This window comes from Bos javanicus, chromosome 8 (assembly GCF_032452875.1).
Source record: "Bos javanicus breed banteng chromosome 8, ARS-OSU_banteng_1.0, whole genome shotgun sequence".
NCBI lineage: Eukaryota > Metazoa > Chordata > Mammalia > Artiodactyla > Bovidae > Bos > Bos javanicus.
Genome location: NC_083875.1, coordinates 40,911,379 through 40,930,243, shown reverse-complemented (window position 1 = coordinate 40,930,243; position 18,865 = coordinate 40,911,379). Strand labels below are relative to the sequence as shown.

Sequence of the window (18,865 nt, the reverse complement as noted above, 5' to 3'; positions counted from 1 at the left end):
CATGTTTCCAATCTCCTTATTTTACAGGTGGTAAAACTCAAGTTCAGAGAGGTAAAGTGACTTGTCCCAGGTCACACAGCTATTTAATTGCAGTCAGGATGAAAATCCAAGTGATTAGTACCCAACCAATCCCACTTTCTACTTCATCCTACTACATTCACTGGACTTGCTTAATCGTGCAAATACCTCTGAGGCAGTCAATAATGTCTTTTGTTTTCAAAACGGAATGAAAATGGCAGATGGAAGATTCCTCTTCCACCATAAGTGCTGAGTTTGGGACAGGAGTGTTCATGAAGAGATGAAAAGCCAGAGGAGAAAAGGAGTAAGTACAAAGGAGAGAATAAAGAATGAAAAAGGACACAGAGACCCTCTATTTCACAACAGTGCCCCCAACTCAATTCCATTTGAGTCCACAAATTTAATGCAGAAGTGCCCCAGCCAGATTCCCCTCCCTTTTATCTACAAGTCTAGATAGAGGATAAAACAGCCGCCACTCTCCCAGATTAGACAAAATGTATGAATTTTCAGGATAAAAGAGTAATGAGATGTTTACCTTCAATAGTTTAAAAAGAGGTTCAGTTTGAGTTTGCTCAAATCACTTTAAACCTTGGGTGTCAGTAGAACCACTGCTGAACCACAGGTTTTAGTGGAACCAGTGTCTGCTTATTTACCTGCCAAATATAAATTTGCCATGGAACCAATGTTCAGGTTGCTTGGGACAGCAAGCACCTTGTTAAGGAAAAGGAAAAAAAATCTAATTTTAGCATATCAAACTTGACAGCATAATTTTTTTAAATATTCCCATCTCAAAGAAAGTGTACAAGCAATGAGTGAGGCTATGAGATTATTTCCAGATATAAAAATAATTGCAGAAGACTATCCAATTAGCAGTTAAGCTCTGAGGGAATTCCTTTGCATTGTGGCCTTACTGTCTTTGTTCTGAAGAAAAATTCTGCCTTCAGGAGTCTAAACTAATGAAAGAGTTCTTCATTATGTCAGTGAGAGTATGGAGGGAGTCCCCACGGCACAGGGACCTTGCCGGGTAACGAAGCGTAAGAACTGTCTGTTCCTAGTTTAACTTGTTCATACCTTCCACAGCAAGGGGGAACCCTGGCTGAGGCCATGACCAAAGGAGACCCTTTGGAAAATAACAGAACCAGAGGCAATTTGGGTTCAGATCCTTAGTCCTCCTTGGGCCAAACTCTAATCTATAGGCCTTTCCTAAAAAAAAAAAAAAAAAAAAAGAAGAAGTAGAAAAAGAAATCGTCATATAAAAATTAAGTTCTATTCAACAAATATTTATGGTATGCCCAGCTGACATGGGCTTGTACAACTGGAAACCAGAACTTTAAACCCTCCAAATCCCATATCTCACTTACTCAACCAAATACTAAGACAATTTTTCCCCATTGCCCTTCACACCTTTGTTAGTTGCTACTTCTGTAGCCAGTAAAAGCTCTGCTTCCTCCAACATCATTCAACTTACAGTTGTGTGACCCTCAAGAAGGCAGAAAACAGTTTAATCAAAGGAAGAGCTTTCTAAAAAGCAGAAGTGACTTGGGAACACTTGGTAAGGCAGAGTTCTTGTCCCTGAAAGAATACAAGGAAGGGTTGCCGGGATATTCCTGAGAATGTAGAAGGGAAAGGAACTGGAAGAGAACATTTCTAAGGTCATTCCCCACTGTATCTAACACCCCGAAAGACTTAAAACACAGTGTCAACTTTCATATTTTATGTAAATTATAGGAAATTTCAACACCTTCATCCAACGGCTTTTCTGTGAGTGTGCCTCTTTCTACTCTGGGCTTCTACTATGTGACACAAGGCAGGTAAGTTAACTTCTCCAGGCCTCACATTTATCATCACTTAAATGAAAGGCAAGAGATTACATAATCTCACAAATCCCGTCCAGCTCAAACATTTTCTGGTGAACATTGACTTTACCCTCTCTCCTTTTTACCAAATTAAATTTAGGAATTCTATATACCATAAAATCCCCTAAAAATCATCATATAGGCAAAGAACAGTACATGAAGGTGACAACACATAATATAAATATGGCAAAAGCAATAGATTTCTTGTATACTATCAATTATGAATTTCAAAACATAATGAAAGAAGTTTAATTTAAAAATACCCAAGATTAGCATGTAATAGGAAAAGAATGACTTCTTGTTCTGAAGACATGAAAAAAATCTATATACCCATTCTTAGGTGAGAAAACTAAACACAGTAAGTATGTTGATTCTTCTAAACTATTTCACAGACTTAGTGCAGGGTTTCCCAGCCTCTGCTTAATGACAGTGTGTGCCTTATTATTGTGCCAAATAATTCTTTGGACTTTTTTTAAGGGAGGGAGGGAAACCATGTGCATTGTAGGATGTAGACCAGCATCTCTAACATCTACCCATTTGATGCCAGCAGCACTCCCCCAAGTTGTTGATAATCAAAGCTAAATGCTACCCAGACATTGCCAAATATCCCCAAGGGACAACAACGCTCGAGTCGGGAACTGTTGACTTAATGCAAAGTCCTAAGTGGACCTTCTCTATTCACTACCTGACAAAGGACTCTAAAGTCCATATGAAATAATAAACTATACTAACAGTCAGATTGGGTTTGGGTGGACTCTGGGAGTTGGTGATGGACAGGGAGGCCTGGCGTGCTGCGGTTCATGGGGTCGCAAAGAGTCGGACACGACTGAGCAACTGAACTGAACTGAACTGTCAAGAAGTCTTTTAAAAAGAAGATAAATACATTATGCAGCTCTGAAAGTAAAAAACTGAAATATAGAAGGAAGAGTAGTTAAACTGAACAAAGAATCAGACAGAAGAAAAAGACCATGACCTCAGTTAACTCAGATATATAGCAACTAGCATATGATGCCATTACAAACAAGTAGGAAAAAGGAGATCCTTCATTAAATAGTTGTGGAACAACTGTTTATTGTTTGGGGAAAAAAATCCAAGCTAACTCCATATTCACATTATATATGTTCCAATTATCTATTGCTATATAACAAAGTACCCCCCAAACCTAAGGTCTTTAAAGCAACAATTTATTATTATCTCTTGTGGTTCTGGGAGTTGACTAGGTCAGGAGGCACCAGTCACTTGGGGTCTCTCATGCACTGCAGTCAGATGTCAACTAGAGCTGCATAGGCTTCTAAAGCGGTTCCCTCATATCCTAGTTGTCAATGGGAACATCTGAACATGGCCTCTGCATATGGCTTGGGCTCCTCACAGCACAGAGGCTGACTTTTAGCACATTTAAGAGCCATGCCTACCACAGGCACAGCATTACTTACGCCATATATTATTGGCTAAAGAAGTCTCAGGACTCACCCAAATTCAAAGGGGTGAAAAAAAATAAAGTGAACTGGTAAAGGAAATGGTAATAAAGGAAGTGGTAAAGTCACACTAAAGAAAAGCACATGGAATGGGAAAGATGGCTTCAGTCATCATTTGAAAATATGATCAGCCATAATATACTGAAATAAATTCCAGGGAAATTAAGAGTTAAGTATTATTAATAAATATTTATTAAAAATAAAATATAAAATAACTGAAATAAACTATATCTAAGACTTTTTTTTAATTTTAGGATGCAGAAGGCAGAGATAAATAGATATAACTACAAAATTATTTTAGCTCAGAAAGTACCATAAACAAAATTGAAAAGCAAACAAAAGACTAGGCAATTACCAGCATTTTATATAACAAAGCAGTATGGACTTAATATGCAAAGAGGCCTTACAAATCAATAACAAAGACAAACATTCCTATGGAAGAAAATGTCAAAAGACATAAACAATTCACCAAAAAAGAATCCATCAGATAAGACATAAAATAGACACTCTCAATGTTCTGCTAGCAGATTGAGTAGAAAGTATAAAACATGATCTAACCTGTCTGGGAACCAACTTGGTAATACAGTCAAGGGTATTTAAAATGGTCACTAGACCCAATAATCTGCCATCATTTAAAAAGATATTTGTGATAATATTTAACAAAAAAGAAACCAAACTTAAATATAGTATACTTCTCACACACATAAAAAATATCCACTGTACTTTCAAAGAATACATGAGGAAAGTTCATAGCATAAGGCAGACAAAGAGAATACAAGAAAACAAAATTTGTTTAAATATTTATTACCACTATTATCTATCATAAGATATTCATACATATTTATTTCCTAAATATTAACAAAGGATATCTCTGTATCTGGGGAATACTGATACAAGTAGATGATTTTACATTGTTCTTTATCATTTTTTAGTATTTAAAATTTTTTCTATGGTAAACATGTATTTTTATACTTGGGGGGAAAAAAAGCAATTTAAAGAAAAAATACTACTATTGATGGATGAAAAGGTCACACGTTACTAAGTTATTGCTGAAAGACTAAAAAGCCAGTAAAAAGTAGGAGAATAAACACGACTGTGCAGCCAGTGATATCAGGGACAATTACACCTGGAACCAGTGACCCATTATATGGCCCATTTGGTCTGCAATCAAGTCATTTTCCCAAGCTTATGACCTGGCCATGACACAGATTCTCATGTAGTTGTTCAACGTGACTGCTCTATAAACTTTTCATTTTACCCTTTCAATATTCAGCCCATTTGTTTTCTTTGCACAGTGGATATCTGAAATATCTTCTTCAGAGCTTTATTCTTTTCATTTCACCCCCATTAAAATGTACATATCCTTGTTAAGGACAACCCTTTAAGCTGCCAAGAGTCACTTACACCGAAGTATGAATAAATTTCAAACTCTTATCTAGTGAGGAGGACCCAGGATGTCTTAGAGAAAGAATGAATATTTTTTAAGAAAGAAAAGGATATCAGATAGGAGTCTAGAGGGTATCTGAGACAAATTATATTCTCCCCTAACTGTGACTTCCCTGAAGGGTGTTCCTGAAATGTCCTTCCCTACCTTAATCTGCATGTAGTACGGCAGTGGTTCTCAAAGTGCAGTGCCTGAACCAATAGCATCAACATCACCTGGGGACTTGTTAGAAATGCGGATTCTAGGACCCACCCTATAACAACTGAATCAGTAGGGCCAACCCACTGGCATTTTCACAGGCCCTTTCTGAAATGCTAGTGCACATTCAAGTTCAAGAAGTATTGCTCTAATGTCCATTAGAGTCCCTGCCTCTCTATCATTCATATGCATTATGACCATGGGTTTTAATGATTTGTCAAACTCCTTTATTAGTATAAGAATATCATTTTCAGAAAGGTGTATGAGGAAATTATAAGCTACTCATTGAGAGCTAAACTCTGTGATAATAAGGCAGAGAATAGGTGTCCATGGCTGAGTAGGTAGCCACTGGATAAAAAGGAAGATGGCCACCGATAAAGGTCAATGTGAATGCTCTGTTAGGGTCAATAGTTTGCCTCCCAAATTGCTGCAACTTGCAACAACCACCAAAGTCAGAGTGGTTTTGCTTTCTTTTTAAAATTGGAGCTCTCAACAGAGCATGTCTTCACATACAGTTGAAAAAAGTCCAAAAGATTTCCTGTTGTACAATGAAATGTTCATCTCATGTTATTTAGTTTAGCATCCTTGGTCTTTCTTTGGAAGGGAAAGGGGAGGGAGGAAAATGCATATTTTTAGAACGAAGGAACAATTTATCATTCAATGAAACAGCACAGAGGCTTAAATCAAGTGTGTGGAAATAATATGTTGTTATTACTAGTCTTAACTCTTCTAAATTATAACCTATAAACCCTGCAATGCTTGACTTAAATATCCCATCCACATTTGCAGGAAATCTAAATGGTTATTTCCTCTTTTATTGCATGCATTACAGAAGGATTTACTGTTGCTCCACAAAGCACATATGAGGAGCATGTTATCCAGGATGTCAGTGTAACCAGGCACGATTGATAAGCACACAGCCCACATCACATATGTATTCTGGGAGCCTTTATGTGCAGTTAATTAGTTTAGCTATTGCTTTCATGGTTCATTTAGAAGCTTCATGCTTCATTAAATATCAATAAATTGTATCCTCAAAAAACCTTTTCAGTAAAAATACGATTGTGTCTTCAAGTGATAATCTTGTTAATGGATGTATATATTGCAAGCATGTCTATCAGGAATGACAAAAAACTCTGAATTGCCATGGCTGCAGAACCCTGAAGAAACATGCAAATTTTATTCTATGGTTTAAAATACATGCTTCATCCACACATATTTTCTTACAGTAGGAGAAAAAAATCTTTTTTAACTTTCCAAAAATGATGCTTCTTTTAAGTTTCTATTTTTATTTCATCAAGAGTGCCTACTTAGGTTTCATAAGCTCATTTTATCCATTACATCAATTCCAAGCTTTCTTTATTGGAAAGACAAGCTTTCAGCAGCTTCTCATAGCATGAAAGAGAAGTTTTCAGGAAACATGTGTTCTTCACTTCCCTGATACACACATCCAGAGAGGCCAAGGGTCATGATTACTGGGCTTATCCTGTTAGGTATTAAGTCAACTCTATCAGTGAATGTGGAGAAGGCAATGGCACCCCACTCCAGTACTCTTGCCTGGAAAATCCTATGGACAGAGGAGCCTGGCAGGCTGCAGTCCATGTGGTCACTAGGAGTCGGACACGACTGAGCGACTTCACTTTATTTTTTCACTTTCATGCATTGGAGAAGGAAATGGCAACCCATTCCAGTGTTCTTGCCTGGAGAATCCCAGGGACAGGGGAGCCTGGTGGGCTGCCATCTGTGGGGTCGCACAGAGTCGGACATGACTGAAGCGACTTAGCAGCAGCAGCAGCAGCACCAGTGAATGATCTGGGCTGTTCACTGAATGCCAGGAGCAGGTGGGTCAATTGAGGAGGGTCTGGATGAGGAAAGAGGAGCTTCATCTACCTAAGCAGATGGTCCAGTTCACACATCTTCTCTGTGAAGACATTCTCAACCTCCTCAGACATGAAAGTTATCACTCTTTTCCTTACTTTTCTATCAGTTCAGTTCAGTCACCTCAGTCATGTCCGACTCTTTGTGACCCCATGGACTGCAGCACGCCAGGCTTCCCTGTCCATCACCAACTCCCAGAGCCTACTTAAACTCATGTCCATCATGTCAGTGATGCCACCCAACCATCTCATCCTCTGTTGTCCCCTTCTCCTCCCACCTTCAATCTTTTCCACCATCAGGGTCTTTTCCAATGAGTTGGTTCTTTGCATCAGGCGGCAAAGTATTGGAGTTTCAGCTTCAGCATCAGTCCTTCCAATGAATTTCTATAGCTCTTTGTTAATGCTTCCATTATGGATCATATTATAATCTATTATAGTTATTCATTCATTCATTTATCCACTCATTCAACAAAATGGTAAATGAGACAAGTAAGATCTGCTTTTTCATAAAGTGTGCATTCTCATGGTGAGGAGATACACAATGAAACAAACAGATAAATGAACAAGATAATTTCAAACAAGGGTAAGTGCCATGAAAACAGAAAACAAATAGATGGGCTTAAGAAGCATGAGCAGTGGTGGGAGGGTGTTACTTTGGACTGAGTAGCAGGAAGGCCCGTGAAAGAGATGGCTCATAAGCTGAGACACAAATGGTGAAACTAGCCATGCAACAACATGGGCAGAGTCCTAAGCAGAGGAAGCTGCCAAGTGCAAAGACCTAAAGGCTGATCCAGCTTAGCATGTTGGAGAAAGGAAAAGAAAATCAGGCTGACTGAAATGTACTCAGCCAAAGGGGAGCATGGTACCAGACAAAGATGGAGATGACTTAATCTTTTGACTTAAGACTATAGCTCCTAGAAAAGAAGGCCTGTGTCTCACATGAGTTGGTAGCTCTAGTCCTTAGTCTCATAGATGACATATGATCAACAAAGTCTGTGTTGAATTAATAAAGTAAATGAACCATTTCTCAAGGTCATACGTGAAATACTGAGGAATTTTTTCTCTTGCTTTGTATAATTTGCCTTCTCACAGCCCCAACTTTCAACATGGATGATCATGATCATCTATGCAAAGATAACATATCATGGACTCTTAATGCTGGAGAAGATTCTTTTAGACGCTTTTCCATCAGTAACAATGAATTTGTGCTTGGAAATCGCTGATGGTTCTTGTGACCAAGAATGACATATGTTCAGGAGAGGAGAACCAGGAGTTAAAAGGCAAACCAATAAGGTTTCAGTAAGTAGCTTGAAAAGCTCAGACTCATGCCCTGAGATTTGTTTATTTATTGATATTTAGTACTTAAATTCAGAGCAGGCAATGGCAACCCACTCCAGTACTCTTGCCTGGAAAATCCCATGGACAGAGGAGCCTGGTAGGCTGCAGTCCATGGGGTTGTGAAGATTCAGAACGACTGAGCAACTTCACTTTTACTTTTCACTTTGATGCATTGGAGAAGGAAATGGCAACCCACTCCAGTACTCTTGCCTGGAGAATCCCAGGGACAGAGGAGCCTAGTGGGCTGCCGTCTATGGGGTCGCACAGAGTCGGACACGACTGAAGTGACGTAGCAGCAGCAGTACTTAAATTCAGCCAATAATGAACAACCAAAAATTAACATTAATATTAATGTCATCACTGTTATCATCATCATTATCATCACTCTGAACATGAAATAATATAAATGAACCTTTCCAGTGGACTCTATTATCAGGATGGAGGAAGAAAAAGAGGAAAAGGAGACAGCTTACTAGAAATGCTTTCATTTCTTCTCTATGAAACATTTTTAGTCCTTTCAAAATAGGTTTATTTTGCCCCCTTGGTTTCTTTCTCATATCAGGCATGGTAGATGGGAGATCATTTTTGAATAACGGGTGAATGAACACCTGGTTTCACTTCTTCAGAATAAGCCCCAGTAGTGATAAGGAAATAATCAGTTGACACTGACAAGCTTTGAGACCACCACAAATGCAGAAAGCCAAGTGTTACCACATTGGATATGTGTGGGAAATGCAAACTTGCAGAACTTATGCACACCGGTAAAAATTCCAAAGGGGCCTGATGCCAGGAAAATGCCGTATTTTGTCAGAAAGTACATCTTTCACACAGAAGCAGGTCTGGCATAACTCGAAGCAACGTTAAAAACAAAGTAAAGTGGCATGTGATACCAGCCTTGCTGCCTGATGACAGAATTCGCGAGCTGTCTTCACTCCGAGCTTTTCAGAAACAAACTGAGTCCACACAACCCCAGCCTATTTGAGTTTTGTCTTATTATCATGCTGTTCTCTGAAAAGTCCTTGCCTTTTAGGTAAATAAGATTTATTTTTCTCATTACAACTTTAATATTCCCAAGTTATAACTGATAATTTGATCCTAAGGAATTCTGTACTTTCCAATCTATTCTATAGCCAAGTTAGTGTTTCAGAAATGCTAACCATTTTGAACCTCTGGAAGCATGTAGGTGACTTCAAAACAATATTCAAATCAACTGACAAACCATGTAATAGCACTTCTCTTCATATTCATTGAGTGACCAACATTCAGAATTTCATTGGTAATCATTGCAGTTTATAGTACACTGATTTTACAAAAGTCAAATTTTAAAAAATGTTAGCCTATTAAAAATCCAATTTTTGTCAAGTGATTCATCATTTCCACAACACCTGTTCTGAGCCCGGACAATAAGAGTAAAAAGAGCTTTTATTTACCCTGGACAAAGGAGCCATGATGACAACAAACAGCATCCAAATCACCCCTTTGTGGATGCATTGCATTTTCTCTCCCCTCCTGTTGCAGCTGCTAAGTCACTTCAGTCGTGTCCGACTCTGTGTGACCCCATAGACGGCAGCCCACCAGGCTCCCCCGTCCCTGGGATTCTCCAGACAAGAACACTGGAGTGGGTTGCCATTTCCTTCTCCAATGCATGAAAGTGAAAAGTGAAAGTGAAGTCACTCAGTGGTGTCCAACCCTCAGTGACCCCATGGACTGCAGCCTACCAGGCTCCTCTGTCCATGGGATTTTCCAGGCAGGAGTACTGGAGTGGGGTGCCATTGCCTTCTCCGTCTCTCCCCTCTTAGTCAGCATCTATTTGTCTCTCTTCCTCTCATCCAGCCTTGATTATTAGTAGTAACAGGTACCTTACTTGCTGCAATAGTTTTTGAGGGCTGCCATAACAAATGTACCACAAACTGAGTGGCTTTAAATAACAGAAATTTATTCTCTCAAAGCTCTGGAAACTAAGTCCTAAATCCAGTTGTTGTGGGGTCATGCTGTCTCTGAAGGCTCTAGTGGAAGACCTTTCTTCTTCTTAGCTTCTGGCAGTTGTCAATAATCAAGCCTGGACAGTTCCTTGCTTTGGAGGGACACCACTCCACTCTCTACTTTGGTCATCACATGGTGTTCTTCCTGCGTGCCTTCTGTTTTCATGTGGCATTCTCATCTCCGTGCTATGTGCTAAGTCACTTCAGTCGTGTCCGACTCTGTGTGACCCCGTAGACGGTAGCCCACCAGGCTCCCCTATCCCTGGGATTCTCCAGGCAAGAACACTGGAATGGGTTGCCATTTCCTTCTCCAATGTATGAAAGTGAAAGTGAAGCCACTCAGTCGTGTCCGACCCTCAGAGATCCCATGGACCTCACCTTTCCAGGCTCCTCCATCCATGGGATTCTCCAGGCAAGAGTACTGGAGTGGGGTGCCATTGCCTTCTCCATCTCATCTCGGTATCCATGTCCAAATCTCCCTTTTTTAAGTTAAGATCCAGTTATTGGATTAGGCCCCACCCTGCTTCAGCATGAAATCATCTTTTAACTTGATTACAACTACAAAACCCTATTTCCAAATGAAGTCAGCGCATTCTGAGATTCCGGGTAGGCATGAATTTGAGGGGGCACTATACAACTCAGTATGACTGCCAAGTGACATCCTTTCAAGGAGCCTGAGAACACGCTGCTATCTGAAGAATATTTGCAGATGAAATAACTACCCATGGAAGAAGAGGGAAAGGAAAGTATAAAAATTCACACACAAAAGAGCCTAACAGGAAAGCTGCCAACAGCCTGGTGATTCTAGGTCTAAATTATTCTCATGCATGAGGTCAATCACCAACAGATTCATCATGCAAAAACACCTACCTAGCCACCAACTCAGGAAAAATGACTCTTTTGACCAAATGAACTTCTCTGGAACCAGGTGCCTAAGTGGAGCAACTTCCACTCAACTCTCAGACTATCAGAGGGCAGACACACTAAAACCATGATCACAGAAAACCAGTCAATCTGATCACACGGACCACAGCCTTGTCTAACTCAATGAAACTAAGCCAGGCCGTGTGGGGCCATCCAAGACGGGTGGGTCATGGTGGAGAGGTCTGACAAAATGTGGTCCACTGGGCACCACAAGGGAAGGTAATGGCAAACCACTTCAGTATTCTTGCTTGAGAACCCCATGAACAGTATGAAAGGCAAAACGATAGGATACTGAAAGAGGAACTCCCCAGGTTGGTAGGTGCCCAATATGCTACTGGAGATCAATGGAGAAATAACTCCAGAAAGAATGAAGGGATGGAGCCAAAGCAAAAACAATACCCAGTTGTGGATGTGACTGGTGATAGAAGCAAGGTCTGATGCTGTAAAGAGCAATATTGCATAGGAACCTGGAATGTTAGGTCCATGAATCAAGGCAAATTGGAAGTGGTCATACAGGAGATGGCAAGAGTGAATGTCAACATTCTAGGAATCAGTGAATTTAAATGGGCTGGAATGGGTGAATTTAACTCAGATGACCATTATATCTACTACTGTGGGCAGGAATCCCTTAGAAGAAATGGAGTAGCCACCATGGTCAACAAAAGAGTCCGAAATGCAATCTCAAAAAAGACAGAATGATCTCTGTTCGTTTCCAAGGCAAACCATTCAATATCACAGTAATCCAAGCCTATGCCCCAACCAGTAATGCTGAAGAAGCTGAAGTTGAACGGTTCCATGAAGACCTCCAAGACCTTTTAGAACTAACACCCAAAAAAGATGTCCTTTTCATTATAGGGGACTGGAATGCAAAAGTAGGAAGTCAAGAAACACCTGGGGTAACAGGCAAATTTGGCCTTGGAGTACGGAATGAAGCAGGGCAAAGGCTAATGGAGTTTTGCCAAGAGAACACACTGGTCATAGCAAACACCCTCTTCCAACAACACAAGAGAAGACTCTACACATGGACATCACCAGATGGTCAACACCGAAATCAGATCTAGTAATACGTGAGGACAAATAGGAGAAATACCAGCAATGCCTGGGCATCACTCTATCATCACCTCCAACAGAAGAAAAGAAACTGAAGTTCATAGAGATTAAGCAATCATCCCCAAGTCATATAGGAGAGTCACATAAATTTACCTGAATCCAAAGTTGATACCTCATTCCTTATGTCTGAATGTGAGCACACACACACACACACACACACACATACTTTAAAAATGATCATTTCATTTACTCTGTTCCTAGAACACATCATTTTCTTAATCTTCAAAATATTACAACCGGAAAACACCTCCGCTATCATCTAACAACAATTTCATTTTATAGACGAACACACTGAAGAACAGAAATGGTAGTTGAATGACTTGTTCACTGGGAAAAACTAGTGACCAAACTGGGAATAGAACCTCAGAGGCTACACAGGTTGCAAGCGCTCCCTCATTCAAGGATACAATACAGTGATCTGATCCTTCACAATAATTAACTTCAACCTTATTTTGTAATTTACTTTATGCCAGGCCAGTTGCCATGTTTTTCTCTAAACATGAAATGAGCAAAGGGTCTGTATTCTGGTTTTAATTTCCCTGACTGTGTGAGTGCACATTTAACTTTCTTCTTCAGACGATGGTGGGTCATTTGGTGTCCTGAAAAGCCAACAGTGTTACTACAACTTGACTCTGACAAATGCTTGCTCTTTGTCTCTCATCTTATCTCTTTGGGTCTCAGGATGGCAAACCCTGGGAAAATTATACAAAAAGCCCCAAATATCTGAAACCAGCATTGTCCTCACAGGCACATGCTTATAGCATTTCTCTTGAGTTTTATTCTTTCATTAGCCCACAGCTTGCTAATTAATTGGAATTTTCCAGGGCTTTTGTTGTTGTAACAAAGTTGAACAATGCAAAATCTCATTCCTTCTTGTTAAAGAGGTCCATCCACCCTCCAAAGAGTAGCACAAAGATGGCTGGGATAAGAGGGAGGATTAAGTCAACTTTGAAAGGATCAGACTTCATTAGTTCCTGGGCCCCCCTCCATCTCCACAGCTGCCTTCATCTTCACCAAAACTGTTTTATGGAAATTAATATCTTAACCATGGTTTTTATCCAAAGAAGAGGCTGCTTAGACGGCATTATGTAGGATCTAAAATTAGATGGCAAAGAACATCCTAGAAGCATAGAATAAACAATATCGGGAGGCAAAAAATACTGTACTAGGTGAGAGGGCTATTTAAGGACAAAAATTCATGGATCAGGGAAGAAGGGAGTAAAACCTAGATGAACATTCCCAAGCAAGGCAAAAATCAGACTTAAAAGAAACAAAGAGATGCTTAATCTTGGCAATAAATGGTGCCATTTAAACCAAAGATAGCAGAGCAGCTGGAGACTAGAAGTAGGGAAGGGAAGTGATGAGAGATTAATTCTTAATTTTGCTTTTGGCTTCCCTTTCAAGATATCATGGTATGGTATCATGCTATGCTTTGATACACTGGGCTACTGAAACTTGTGGAAATCTTCCTGGGCTCTGTCTTATCCACACTGTGAGAGGCTCTAGAGCAATTCTGCCTTTGATGCTCCATGGACACAGGATAAGAAAGGCTGAAGGGGTCCTCCAACATGGGGAGGAAGCCATTTCCAACATCATCCCTGCAGAATTCCTTTTCATATAAACGTCTACTTGAATGTCCAAAGCAAAAGAAAAAAAAAAAAAATCATCATACGTTTTTAAAACTGCATTCTTTTCCACAGAGAAAAAAAGTTTTCTAATTTATTTGTTTATAGGTAAACACAAAAAATATTTTCTAATATCCAGACCTACACATCATAACATGGAACTACACTTTCACTGCTGCAGAGCCTGGGAGACTTTCAAAATCTCCCCCCTCCAGACTGATGCCTGACAGGCAGTCACTCCAGTCACCTGAGATGCCGCACAGTTTTGAACAAGCTGAGAACGAGGTGTCTGTGTAGAAATCCAGATAGAACTACAAAGGCAACTGGAAGGGAGAGCCTGGAAACAGAGCGAGAATAAAGTTCTGGAGATATCAGTAAGTATAGAGTCTTCAATGCAGGTAAGATTGTTCAAGAATCACGTATATGCTGCTGCTGCTAAGTCGCTTCAGTCATGTCCGACTCTGTGCGACCCCATAGATGGCAGCCCACCAGGCTCCCCCATCCCTGGGATTCTCCAGGCAAGAACACTGGAGTGGGTTGCCATTTCCTTCTCCAATGCATGAAAGTGAAAAGTGAAAGTGAAGTCGCTCAGTCGTGTCTGACTCTTAGCAACCCCATGGACTGCAGCCTACCAGGCTCCTCCATCCATGGGATTTTCCAGGCAAGAGTACTGGAGTGGGGTGCCATTGCCTTCTCTGAATCACGTATATAGGGAACGGAAAATAGGGAAAAGGGTAGAATTCTGAGAATCTCCAATGTTTAGGGCTACAGGCAAAAAGGAATCTGCAATGAGAAGAGAAAGTGTCTCTGGGGTCAGGGATGGTGTGAGCAGGAGGGACCAGGGTGGGAAGCCACAATATTTAAAGACATAGACTCTGGAGTGAAACCACTTGGCTTCAAATCCAGGAACAACTGCTTACAGGACTTGGAACCCCAAATAAAATATGGAATCTCTACATATTTCCATTTCTCCCTCTGGAAAATGGGGAAAACAGTAACATATCATATAGTTCTAATGCAAAGTACTTGATATAGTGTCTTGCTCATATTAAGCATTCAAAAAGTTGATTACCCATGATTAATATGTTTATAGGAATAGATACAGAAGGTTATGGGTGACTAGGAGCACCTCAGATCCTTTTCTAGAACTACTCTGCATACACCGAAGAGTAGAAAAGAAAGCTTTGGCCCAGAAGACAGACAGCAGAACCCCATAAGGCAAACAGAGAACAAAGTATAAGGAAGATAGGGCTTGAGAAAATCTTTACCAAAAAAAAAAAGAGGATTATGATGTTCGGTTGCCTAAGAGGTGATGTGGAGAATAAACCATAAAAATAACCATTCTTACAACAATGGCAAGTGAAAGAGAGCTGCACTAGAGATGTGAGGTCAAGATCTGACTGATTGCTATGGCACAACCAATGGCATATTTTAGAAAAAGTTCCTTCTCCTTCCCGAACTTCAGTTTCATACAAAAATAGCCAAGGAATTCCTCTCCCAGTTTGAACCATTTATGATTTGGGGTATTCTATAAGTTAGCCTAAGGGATTCAGTGGCTACAAGCGAAAGCAATAACACTGGTGAAGACATTAGGTATCAAAGGAAGCAGAAAACCCAAAAGTTACCTGAAGTTTAAGAAGTAGAGACAGCCATATCTTCCCTTCTTTTTCCTCGTCCATCTGCCCCAAAACCAGAGATAAGAGGAAAGAAAGGATAGGATCAACTGAATCAAGGCTGAAACCAAGCATCGTTCCTGTTCATCAGCAACTCCAACAAAGCTTTTGGAGGAGAGCCAGAAGGTGGATATAAGAAAGACAAAAATGCAGGTAATGTTGATTTAGGTAGAAAATTAGAAGTAAACCCATTAACTCTGGATCCTAAAGGACAAAGACCACGCCTAACTAATTCACAATCCTCATTGCACCATTCAATCAAATAACTCCCAACGTGAAGTGAATTACTCAAGAGCAAATGTTAGTGATGCAAAGCTGGCACAGGAGCTCATGTTTGCTTACTCAGTTCAGTACCACAGAAGTCTGCATTCCATGGAGGTATGCATTTAACTGGTATGCATCAAATTCCAAATTATAGCATTTCCTAATAAGAGGTTTTATGTGGGAGGTAATAAGAATAATTGCTATAATTGCTAAATTCTTGGGAAATCATTGGATTTCTCCATTTTCATGGGAAGCTGAGAGGACAAACAGGAAAGGAAAATAAAATACATTAAGCCCTAGCTACATGCTAGACAATTTGCTAAGTAATTTCTTGTACATTCTCATATATCTCATGACTCTGTGAGTCTCATAGGTTCTGAGCTCCCCGAGGAGAGTAACAGTATGTTATTCACCCACGAACTTCAGTGCTTGACAAAGTACTTGCACACAGTAGGTGCCCAATATCTGCTTGCTGAATGAATAAGATATTCCTGGTACACAAAGTGAAGATCAGAGATATTATGTATTCAAGATGGGTATGTTTGCTAGTAAAAGTAGCAGCATTAGAATCTGAAGTTAAAGTTGGGATTATCTGAGCCCATAGTATATTTGGTTCCTTCCCCTACATGAACCACCTTTCATAAACTTTTCTCTAATTCCAAGAAAAGCACTTATTTTCTAACAGATGCAGTGGCTGATTTTTATCATGTATATGGCTTTTCCATCCTCTTCTTTAGTCCTAGGCTGTTTTCAAAGTGTTTTTTCCAGATGCGATTTTTGGTATGGTTACTCCTCTCCAATGGCCAAGCACTGTTAGTATCCCTAAGGATACTGATGAGAACACACTCCCAAGGGCCAAGAGCAAGGAAGCACAGAGCCATGGGAAGAGCATGCTGGTCCTGGGCTCCAGTGTACAGTCTGTTCCTAATGCGTAGAGATAACATAACTGGTCTGGTTAAAGGCAATCTTTCCCTCCCTGCTTGTTAGCAAAGGATTCAAATTAAAACTCAGCAAGCAAGTCAGACTAATTGTCTTTCTACTTTGTCTCTCTCTCTCTCTCCTCTCTTCCTTGCCAAAGCGTCAGACCAGATCACTGTTATAAATGACTCGCTAAAGCATATCCAAAACTGAAGGTTTGTTTTTTTTCTAATTATATATATATATATAAGTCATTCCTTTCAGATATTTTTTATTTGAAGCTGTTAACTGGACTCTACTTTATTCATCCAAGAAAACCCAAAGAAATGGATAATGATTCAAAACAGACTACATCTGAACAGTTCTATACATTATATGCAAAGAAATGTTCCCACAACAAAGTCACTAAATGACTGTCATCATGTCTAAATAGAGGAATAAAAGTGAATTGCAATAAAAGCGAGTTGTTTAAAGGATCTTTAGCTCATGTCTACCCAATTATCCTGTTACATTATGTACTGAACAAAGGATCCTGATACTCAGAGTATTAAGTAATAGAAACATTTTGAGAAATAAACCAACATTTGTACTTTAGGAAATATTTATGTATCATTTTCTGATTTTATAAGCATCATAACTGTCCTCCAAGCCTTTGACCAGTGTCAAATTTTCTTCTAGTGCATATTCTTCTTTACTGTGTTGGGACACCCTATGATATATTAAGCAAGAAATTCTATGGAAATAAGATATAAGCCTTGGTCCCTAGTTAGGTCTTAGTGAAGTAAAAGTCACTCAGTCATGTCCAACTCTTTGCAACCCCATGGACTACACAGTCCATGGAATTTTCTAGGCCAGAATACTGAAGCGGGTAGCCTTTCCCTTCTCCAGGGGATCTACCCAACCCAGGGATCAAACCCAGGTCTCCTGCATTGCAGGCAGATTCTTTACTAGCTGAGCCAGCCTAATCACTGAAACATCATTCTGTTTAACACAAATTCTCTAACTGGATTATATGATCCAGATTTACTAGATTTATTTAATTGTATTTATTTAGAATTTAGAAGATGAAAATCATGGTAGCATTGTAGGAAGATATATGTTATTTAATTTATAAATGATGAGTTATTTAAACAAGCTTACAGTATTCTGACATTTTTTCCCTATGGGATCAAAGATCATCACCACCATTTTCAATGAGGAAGGAGGAAGGAGCTAATTGTTCTGATTCTTGGCATCTCCAACCCCAGTTAATTGTTGGCCAAGGTTCTGCTGCTGTCAAACATTGTCTACCAGTAGCTCTCTTTGTTTCAGTCTCATAAATGAGACCTCTACAGCTTGGCATACACAAGAAATGCATAAAGAATGACATCAAGATTTCTACTTTGCATTCACTGACTTAAAAAAAATTAACATCATTAGTAGCCCCAGATTCTGAAAGTTAATAAACAGCTTTGAAAGCCCTAAAAAGTTTACCAAGGCTTTCAGATAACTCCATGGTGGTCTCAGAAATGTTGTTTTGGTGTAGAGAGACAAAAAGAACATGGGAGAATGAGTTGAAAGATCAGGGTGCTAATCTCACAGCTGTCATTTATGTGTGATCCAGGATTTTCTTTTGCTATAAGGACACTGGGAGAATTGGCAAAATCACTGAGGTCTATATACTAAATAACAGTATGGGTCAATATTAATTTCCTGATTTTGATAATTGTAATGCAGTTATGTAAAAGAATTTTCTTGTTTTTAGGAAGCACACATTAAAGAATTTAGGAGCAAAGGGACACCATGTCTGCAACTTACTCTAAATGGTTCAGAAAAAAAAAAAAATGGAAATGGAATAGTGGAACAAATGTAGTAAAAACATTTGAGAAATCTGAGTAAAGAGTATAAGGAAATTCTTTGCACTGTTCTTGCAACTTTTCTTTTATTTATTTATTTATTTATTTTTTGCAACTTTTCTAAGTCTGAAATTATATCAAAATAAAATACAAAATAAACCATAGGTGTATAATCAGCAATTGGTGAATATTCACAGAATGCTAATCTAACAGTATCTTCATATACAGGGAGAGACAGAATGATGAGTTTCAAATGGAATCTTAACAAGTAGTAAAGGTATAAATCAGCAATGAAACGGTATGAGGGCCACTCTTTTGAACAGACCGG

General features: G+C 39.4%; 1 protein-coding gene and 1 long non-coding RNA gene across 5 annotated transcripts in view; one reads left to right on the top strand and one right to left on the bottom strand.

The window, feature by feature from the left end:
* GLIS3 (GLIS family zinc finger 3) overlaps nucleotides 1–18,865 on the bottom strand; it is a 499,909-nt gene that overhangs the window by 358,587 nt on the left and 122,457 nt on the right. The gene's annotated exons all lie outside the window — the stretch shown is intronic.
* On the top strand, nucleotides 1,547–17,054 carry LOC133252640 (uncharacterized). The gene is made up of 4 exons (XR_009738012.1): nucleotides 1,547–1,829; nucleotides 7,961–8,167; nucleotides 13,956–14,245; nucleotides 15,542–17,054. It is a non-coding gene; the product is annotated as an uncharacterized LOC133252640 (long non-coding RNA).